The sequence below is a fragment of the Diadema antillarum genome, unplaced genomic scaffold (genome assembly GCF_040938485.1).
Source record: "Diadema antillarum isolate AM-2024a unplaced genomic scaffold, OU_Dant_1.0 seq00001292_RagTag, whole genome shotgun sequence".
Lineage (NCBI taxonomy): Eukaryota > Metazoa > Echinodermata > Echinoidea > Diadematoida > Diadematidae > Diadema > Diadema antillarum.
Genome location: NW_027272071.1, coordinates 823938 through 834554, shown reverse-complemented (window position 1 = coordinate 834554; position 10617 = coordinate 823938).

The following is a 10617-nucleotide window of genomic DNA, read 5'->3' as shown; positions in this document are numbered from 1 at the left end:
ACTTAATTGGTATCATTATTGAAATGGTCATTTTTCGGATAGTTAGTTAACAATTTCCTAAAATAAGCAAAATATAATATCCGCATTCTCTGCTAACAAATTGAAAGCAATATTATACCAATCTTAATTATTATGAGATGATGAGGTACATGGCGGCTAGCTTATGGCGTGAAAATCATCATTGCAGTATTTTGTCTTTGGATTATTGATGAATTTCAAAACACCCAAAATTCATTAGTACCCGAAATGGCATGAATCGTGATGAAGCTTAATGGTCCTGTTTACCTTTGGGAGCACTGATTTCAAAAATGTCTAAGATATCACTTTTTATACATATAAGTATGTCATATGTCACAAAACTTCTTACCATGTAAAATTTTTGAAATAAAGCTTATAAAGAGATATCACTATTTTTGTCATTAAACCATAACTGTAGACGGCTTAGTTTGGAAGCATTTTTGTCACTACTATTGTCCACATTTCATGTAATTAACAAAACTTAACATGGATGATACTGAATATTTACATTGACTGTTTTTATTCCTAACTCACATTTTAGAACTATTTTGAAGCACTAATGCTGAGTTTTTGTTTCATCTGCAAATGGTAAATCATGCCTTCAAGCTAAATACCCATAGATCTGGAACTTCCCCGAGTTAAACACACACACACACGCACACACACACACACACACACACACACACACACACATCCACACACGAAGAAGGACTTACACTATTATTTCTAGTGTCCCAATTAATGGGCTGATCGAACAGTTCCCCAAACATGTTTGAAAGTTCCGCAACATGTATACACCATGTTTTGTCTATGAGGGCGCTGTTACCATCTCGCTCATGACTAGATTTTAATGATCGTCGCAGATTTATGTATCGGACATGGATGACCACACGCGACTACTGATTAAAAGTCACTAGAGCGGAGTTTTATCGAGGTTATCTATATATCATATGACTCGAAAATCGAAAACAAACATGAAATAAAGTTTGTGTACTGATCAACGGGTGATGCGAAAAGTGCCCGCATTATAACTTCTCTTGAACGAAAGTTTACGCCGCTAGAAAATGGATATCAATGTCATTTGAAAAGTTATATCAAGCTCAATTACTCAACATGATAAAGAATACAATGATATGACTCATAATAAGGTCAGGTCAGATATGATAATGTACGGCAAACATAAACAAAACAACGTTACAACCGAACCCACCTCCATGCAATCGTGTATAGCAGGAGATATTAAAAAAAAATTATGGAAAACGGAAAGATTATGATTTTATATCTGACTATATCTATACTTGTTGGTTTGATCAACATCAATTCGTATTTCAAACTTGTCACTGCCCAAAACGAAATAACCGAGACTGGAGAATTAAGTTGGCTGGATAACTTATTAAACTGCATGCATGGGTTTCGGCACCGCTTGTATGAAACTGATGCATACTTGCTTTCCAATCCCGTAAAGATGAAGGTGTATCTTGTGACTTAATGTCGGAAAAAGTATCAAATCTCTAATCAACGTATATCAAATTAGAGATAATTTGCCGAGATCCCTCCTTCAATGTTCTTTTTTCTCTTTCTTGAGGAAGTAATTCGCTTGGACCTCGGACATAATAAGATTGATCTCTTTACTCGACGGCTGCTTTTACAGCAAGCCATACTCCAACAGTGTCCAATACGCTTAAAGTCTTCTCTATGCTTTTAAACGTATGTTACACATTGCTGCGTTTTATACATATCAAACATTTGTGTTCCGGTTCACTTTAATCAGTCATATCAAAACCCAATCAATCATTCATATTCAAAATGAATTGGCCAGACTTTAAGTTGAAGTCAAATCCCCCTTCCTTTAACAGCTTTTACACGGTAGCACACTGTTCTGACTTCATTTTTAGTCAATAATTTCATGTAGGCCTACCTAACACACTTTGCTCGTAGGTGCATAGAACCGCACGCAGATACCAGGATAGTCCATCATTTTAATCAGTATCATGCCTTTGAAACGAGTTTACAGTGTTCAATGGGCGAAGAAGATAATTATCATTATCGCGCTGTTGAAAACGTGTCAAAAAAGAACACAAAATAAGGTATACACTTCATTACCGTAATTACCAGGCCGATTGGATTACGCTATGATGCTCGATTAACCGATAGCAGGTAGGGATCAGGTGTGTCAGTTGTGTAGTAAAATTAAGACATTGCCTAATCTCCGGAGGCATGGGTTTGTGCGTGTGTGTGTGTGTGTGTGTGTGTGTGTGTGTGTGTGTGTGCGTGTGTGACGTTGTGGCGTTGTGGAACGTTATCATCAATCGAAAATGCCAGTTTTCGTCGAGCGTTCCCAGGGGGAAAACTGTGTTTTCATCCAGATACACGTATACAGGTGGAGTCATTTCGTATGATTATAGTCACAAGCTTCCATTGATTGATTCAACTTCGTCGGTTCATTGGATGGCATTATTTTCTATCAGGCGCAATCAATTTGAGCATTCATTGGCCTTCACCGACGCCATTTAGCATTCGTGGACCATTAGGCCTCCTAGCTGTCATACGGTCCGACGCGTGTGTGTACATGTAGCCCTTACCCCGACCATGCTTCGATGGTTAACCGATAGTGATATAAATAAAAGCGCAGTGTTCAAACAAGGGCGTATAAATGATCACTTTCCAGGGGGTTCCACCGTTCGCTAGCTTATCCGAGGAAGCGAGGCGAAGTCATGCAAAGCAGACCCCCTCTTCGAGTATTCATATGCATACACACAGAAATATAGACTCATATGAGTATGTAACAATCCAAAAGAAATAGCAGACAAATACAATCAGCACAATCTCATTCGAGAAGTTGGTGATAACGTTTTTCAAAAGTTGTAATAATCTTGATAAAAGCCTTTCCTTTGCCATACGTCATAAACTTCACATCCCTGGTAGGCCTATGTTACCAGTTTACTACGAATATTTTCGTTTCTTTTCAAGAAAAACTCTAAGAAACAATATAAAGTCAATTGTAATTAATCAAGACTCAAGACTGCGTCAGAATTGGTGGCCAACTTGTTGACTAAGACACCCCCAATTCAATACAGAAAATGGTGCTGTTGGACAAATACGCGAGAACTATAAAAGAAGCCGACTGGTTGCTTCAGAATTCACGCAAAACACGCCAATCCTTGACATAATATGCAGACTGATTCTCTAAATTCCCTTGCGTATCGAGCCTAATAGTATTTGGGTGGAACAATTATTGACAAGATAGACCTGGAAAACTGCTACTGTCGCGCCCAAGAGGGAAGACAATACCTCCACCTCTCTAGAAAAAAAAAAAATCCCCTAAAACAGCAACAAAAACCCCCGAAACATTATGAAACATTATTTGCGATACTGCACCTCCAAAATGCATTCATCCCTTGAGCTGAAATTTCATTTCCACTGGTAATGGACCAGAGCGAAATTATTGAAGCTGAGTCACAATAGTTTGCCCTTGATTTCGATTATTCAGTGCCATTAGTCTTGGCAGAGAAGAACTCGGTATATCAGCTCCCTACTGGGTGAAATATAGTCTTCGGCCGCAATAGTGGCATTTCTGTGCGATTTCTCTCAGTCCCATCGACGTGCTTTCTTGTGGTGTGAAATGAAGAATTCATCAGTGCTGCTATCTGGACGCAAAGTGATAATGTATGTGAGCGACTGAAGAAGCGAGCGAAATAATTAAATTAAGAACCGGTAGAATAGATACATCTATATAGACTAATTAATGAGTAGAAATGACAAACAAATAGATACATAAGAATAAATAAATTAGCAGATAAATAGACAGCGAACAAAATTAATGACGAATGAATAAATGAATAGTAAATGAATAAATAGATATAGGTAATTGAATGCATGAATGAATAGATAGATAAAATGTTTAGATACAAAAGAATAGTACAGCAACGTCCTCGTTAACATGGAACGTGTTTGCATGGATTGCAATAGTCTCATTGACACTTGTGTTGTGGATAGGCTATTCAAAGCTGCTATAATCAATTTGACTAATAGTACACTTTCGAGAGCCAAATTTTGAACACCAGCTCCAATATACGTCAGTGTTTGCCATCACGACGCTTCATGCAAAGTTGTACCGAAAGTGAGTACATTATTATAAGTGGATGAAACCGCCAGTGACGAAGAAGGTATGATACGCGAAGTGACAAATTAATGATAATACAGTTCGACGTTCCCTTGTCTGTTCAATCATCTGAATGCATGGGTGATTAAAGTATGAGAAGCTAACCGTGCAAAATGGATTTACGCACAGTAGTGCTATATGGAATCACTATTCTTGATATATTTCTTTATTGGGTGGAGAAATAATACATATTGGGCCACCGCTAATGTCGAGAACGTGGCTATTATACTGTTCGTTATTTCGAAGGATTCGTTAATCCGAAAACGAAAAATGGTATGTAATTCCAAAAGTTCGTTAGTAGGCTCTTTCTCTCTCTCTCTCTCTCTCTCTCTCCCTCCCTCTCTCTCTCTCTCTTCGGATTAGCAAACCTTCGGTATAACGAACATTATTTTATATTCGGATTAATGAACCTTCAGAATAACGAACCTTTATTTCATTTTCGGATAATTGAACGAACCTCCGCAATGACGAACGTTATCCGTGTATCCAAAAAACTTAAAAAAGCTTAGGAAGGGATATACGTAAAATAATTATGCAGTGTTAAACACTTACTATTGGTGTCACTCAGTGAAAATGAACGACACCTCGACGATATGATGTATAAACGATTATTATTCTCGAAGATTTGGAGACACACAGGATTATCCTCCAAGTAAATCAATTCAGATCAGTTCCATTCAGCACGAAAAGTCAAGGAACCGTGCGCACTCTGCCGTGATTATACCCGATATTCGTTTCGTGCGTGAACCAATCTGTGAGAGGCATTTATCAGTGCTGCCGTAAAATTTACCTTCCTTGTATTGAGGGGTGCCACTTTTAGGGAGAAGGATCTTTTGAATATTTGAGGCTCCGTTTTGCAGTGCAATAAAACGTCAAGGTGCGAGAGTTGACGCCGAGGCGTCGCGAGAAAGTGGGTAACACATGAATCAGTGAAGTAACTACTTTCGGGAGATTGAGCGCTGATATGTCGGCAGATGCGTCTTGATAGATTGATTCGAGATGCTCATCTTGGCGAACGGAGAAGTAATATTGGAGGAGTGGATGGAAGTTCGATGAACCCATGGAAGCAGTCGGGACAAGGGGGATTCATTGATACAAGGTTTATTCGTTTGGGAAGCAACAGTGGCTTTGGCACGTTTGTAAATTCGGTTTGTATGATTTGGCAATGATGAAGGGTTGAACAGAACGCATTCTGTCGTGTGATCGTAACTGTCTTCTCATCAAATTCTAAAATAAGATCTACCATTCGCCTTACATTCCAGTTTTGAACCAATGACATTCAAATAAATACACAAAATATCAATGTCCATAGCTGCGTCAGCGCACAAGACTTGCAAGATTTGATACGACCTGATGAAAAGGTCGGGGTAGGAAAGATTTTAGAGAACCACTGGCGAAGAAAAAGTGACCCTTATCATACAGCTATCATTTTATGATCCCAATTTTACAGTATTTCACTTTTTTCATGTTGATAGCAAAACACAACATAAGGTATGATATCATTAGAAGCGTTCCATCAGATTGCCTCCTCCCCCCTCCCGCCCCATTCCCACGGAAGATAACAGCACGAAGCAACTCATCAGTGCTTATAGGCCTGCGGATTGAGGCTGAATTTGGGGGTCAACTGGCAACTATCGTATAACAAACAAATTTTGTAATTTTTTGAAAGTATATGTCTTAACAAACTTACCAGTTAAATTTACCCGAAATTTCTGCGTCGGAACATGCTCAAATGACGTCATCAATATGGCCACCCCAAAACCAAAAAAAAATCAATGAGAATTTTAGGATATCTCAAGTGTTCATTATACAACTGACATTATAATCATTAGATAAGTTGCCAGTGTATGTATTTCTTATTTCCTGCCTTTCTTCAAACAAAATTGGGCCCATTTGTGACCTCTTTTCAAAAAATCTGAGCCCAAATTAGGTCATTTCTATGGCAACTTTATGCTGAACATTTTTTTTTTCTCAAACAAAAAATGCAACACCCTCTCAACGATAAACACCATTCTAAATTTATGTAAGTATGTAAATTTAATAGACTAGAGTTGAGACCTAACCTGTGAGAGACCATAGCTACCATGGTTACACCCAAATTTGCCTGTAGCCATTATAACACAGCTATCCAGATATCACAATTTTCATTATTAGTGGTGTATTATGTATATTCCATCTCAGTAGCTGGATTTTTTGTTGTTTTTCGTTTTGCATTTGGCACAATCATAAGACAATCTGACATTTTGTTCAAGCCAATTAGGCATAGAACATATAGATTAAGTCAATTTCTCATACTAGATGAGACCCTCCTCCACCTCAGCCCCCTTGATAGTTCATGGCTGTTTCTTTCTTACAGTCCTGTAGGGTGTTTCACCAAACTTCTCATTGGTTTCAGTTTCACTTCACTGGTTTCAGTCTCGTTATCTCACTTTTTTGATTATATGTTTCAGTCACGAGGACTTGCTAAGTGAAACTGAAAACACTAATTGACACTGATCTCACTGAAATCAATGTCGGTGAAACGGGTCTTGCATGGATTTCTGTACGATATCAAAGCAAGCTCATTATACTCGATGGTCTACTACAACAAATACTGTACTTCTGAAAGAAATGAAGCACTGTTAACAGAAACTGGATACACATTTTGTCATAGATCACATTAGTTCAGTCAAAATAGGGTTTCACCCACTATACTATACAATTGCAGTAGGAAATTCCACTGCAGTGCTACTTGTTATGGGCTCCTAAACACCTTACTCAAAGTCCCAAGAAATCCAGTGGGGCATAGTGGCTAAATTTCCATAATATACAAATTAGCACCCATTATGATAAAAATACAGTGTTTCCATGAAAACTATACTTCTAGGTTTTAGATTGGAACACCGAAAGTGTTGAAACCTATGTTTATAATGTCAGTTAGTGCGATGCAAACATTCGCCATGACATGTACATAGTCTGGGCCTCATTTGCATAATATGCAAATTAGCTCCCATAGGCCTAAGATAAAAATACAGTGTTTCCATGAAAACAATGCTTCTAGGATTGAGACTGGAACACCGAAAGTGTTGATATCTATGTTTACGATGTCAGTTAGTGCGATGCAACTATTTCCATGCACTTATAGTCTGGGCCTCATTTGCATACTATGCAAATTAGCTCCCATAATGATAAAAATACAGTGTTTCCATGAAAACAATGCTTCTAGGTTTCAGACTGGAACACCGAAAATGTTGAAATGTGAGTTAGTGAGATGCAAACATTTCCACGTATATAATCTCGGCCTCTTGCATAATATGCAAAGGGTTCCGAGCCAACGGAATATTCTAATGCATCAAAGTGCCCGATATGAGCATATCAAGAGTGTTCAAATATGATATTTCAGTTTCTCTTCACCAAAAACAAACTTTACAGCCTCAGTAAACTAGCATGAATAATATCATAAAATTAGAATTTGTTATCCAACAAATAATGACAGCTTAAAGGTACGAAATTAAACAAGTGTCAACATCTATAATTTGTCTAATTTTGTAATGAATGAACTCTATTTTTGAGGGTGGTTTGCTCGAATCTTGATGATTCATCTCTTGCATCCTTGAGGGTTTTGAGATATTGAAGATGGCACAGTCAAAGGAAACCCTGTAGGTAGTGCCCAAAGTCACCCCAGACGATCATATTATCCCCACGACCATTTACACAACATGCATCAACCAACGCGATTTCCGTTGTTTTAAGCGTACGAGATTTTATTTTTAAGTCGTTTGGCCGTCTAGCAAAGACTCTTTTATTTCCATGAAATAGAATTGGCATTGACAGAGACATTTTCCTACAATGTGTATAATTACCTTTAAAAAGTGGTGCACAGTCAAAGCGACTCATAAGGAGGTACCCGAATTCATCCCTATACCCTCACGGCTCGGTACAAAACATAATCATACACACGTGAATACAGCTGTTTGAAGTGAAAAAAACTCTGTGCATAACGTCCTTTTAGTTTCATTTCCATTAAAATTCAGTGGAAGTTATAGAAGAATTTTTGTTCTACAATATCTATAGGGTAAAAATGGTTCACATACGAAGGCAACCACGTGGAGGGCGCCCAAAATTACCCCACCCAAAGGCAGTCTAAGACATGCGATAATCATGTACCAACGCAAATACATAATTATGTTCTATGGGTACATGCCTTTACACAGTCCTTTTGGTCCTCTAGCAAAGAAACTTTTATTTAATGAAATTCAACGGAGTCAACAGACGATATTATTGCTCTGCAATTTTGACTGATACACTGACATAGTTAAAGTGGTTATCATTCGAAGGGGGCGTACTATATGGTCCGAAGTACCCACATTAATCGCCTCTATACATGACCCTTTGTAACGCAAATATCGACGCAATTACAGTCGTTCCAAAAGTGCATGTCTCAAAAACAAAAAAGTAGTTCCTTGAGTTTTATGACTATCACTTGAGTTTTATGTGTAATTATCGTATGGTGCTATAATCATTGTAAATTCTTTTCATTTGACATACTTTTACGCATCTCATTTTCTTTTACAAAGAAAGTGATGTCTCGATCTGTTCTTGTTGAAAATGAAATAAAAATTAAATTGAATTGTATTGAATTGGATTCCTGCCATATCAAGACATTTTTTTTTCTATAAAAGTTGCCGGGGTAGAGATAAAATAACAACATTGATCTACAATATCTATGCAGTCCAAAGGGTTCACTTGCAAAGACCACCTTAGGAGAGGTGCTCAAAGTAACTCCATGTATCCTAAAGGCGATGAAAAACATGCAGTATACAACCGAGACAAAATGTTCCATGGTTACATACTTCGAAAAGCTCTTCCGCCTGTGTAGCACATACGTTTTTATGTTCGTAAAATGCAATTAAGGTGATATAGGACACGTTGCTTTACAATATATATTTTGTCAAGCCCTTGGGAAGTGCCCAGATTACCCCTGCCCTGACCGTCGTGGTCCTGAAACAGATTAACAAAACATGCATTTATGCCAAAGCAAACTCACTTGTACATGCATGTAAAGTCGTTTTGCCGAGTGGTAAGTAAAGGCACTTTACTTTTCATGATTTTTAAATGGTAGAGACACTGCTTTGCAATCATCATACAGTCAAAGGGGTGCACATTCAACGGCAACCGAGTGGGATGTGTTCAAAATCATCTAACCCCACGGCAATATAGAAACATGCACTAGCATATAGCACAAAATTGTTTCAATTTTCCATGCCTTCACATTTTCCCGATCGTTACGGTTGTAGAGCAATTGCCCTTTTGTTTGTAAGAAATGCAATATAATTACAAAAAGAAAAATGCTCTACATTAACTACATTGTCAAAAGGGTGAACATTCAAAAGCAATCCCTTGGGAAATCTCCAGAATTACACCGCCGCTCAAGACCCGAAATTACATCACACGGATACTATGAACGCAAATACCGACGTTCTTTCGTGCATGCATGGTTTTAGAAGTAGTTGCAGCAATACAGCTACACACTTTTATATCAATAAATGTCGTGGAAATGATAGGAAAAGCATTGCTTCAAAATATCTATTTAGTGGGAGGATGCACATTAAATGCCAATCCTGTGGGATGTGCCCCTAAAGTGCACCATCCTCATGGCAATATAGAAAACATTGAATATCATTAACGCGAATACACTATGTTCCAAACATACATGTTTTCAAACTTCGATCGTGCCGTAAATCAAGGGCACTTTTGTTTTCAAAAATACGTTGTAGTTAATAGAGGAGACATTGCTCTACAATATCCATATCGTCAAGAGGGTGAACATTAAAAGACAATCCCATGGGAATTGTCCAAAGTACATCTACGCTCAAGCCCCCTTAAGACAAAATATAGATATTAGCAACACAAACATCGTTGTTCTATAGCGTGGATGGTTTTAAAAGCACTTCCGGCAATATAGCAAATACACTTTTTAACAATGAAAAGTCATGGAAATGATAGAAGAGGTTTAACTTTCAAAGATCTATGCAGTGAAGCGGGTGCACATTAAATGGCAACCCTGTGGTATGTGCCAAAAAATATTCCACCCTCACGGCAATATATAAGACATATAAAATCATATAATGCGAATATGTTCCAAACGCGTATGTCTTCAATATGCCATCGTGCCGTACAGCAAAGGCACTTTTGTGTCCAAGAAATACAACTTATTAATAGAGGAGACATTGCTCTACAATAAATATATTGTCAAAAGGGTGAACATTTAAAATTATTCCCTTGGGAAGTGTCTAAATTCACACCTAAGCTTACGCCCTCTTGTTACAGAACACATATATTAGCAACGCAAATACCGTTGTTCTAGCGTGAATGGTTGTAAAAGTAGTCCCGGCAATACAGCAAATACAATTTTCATCGACGGGAAGCAATGGAAATGATAGAAGAGACTTAACTTT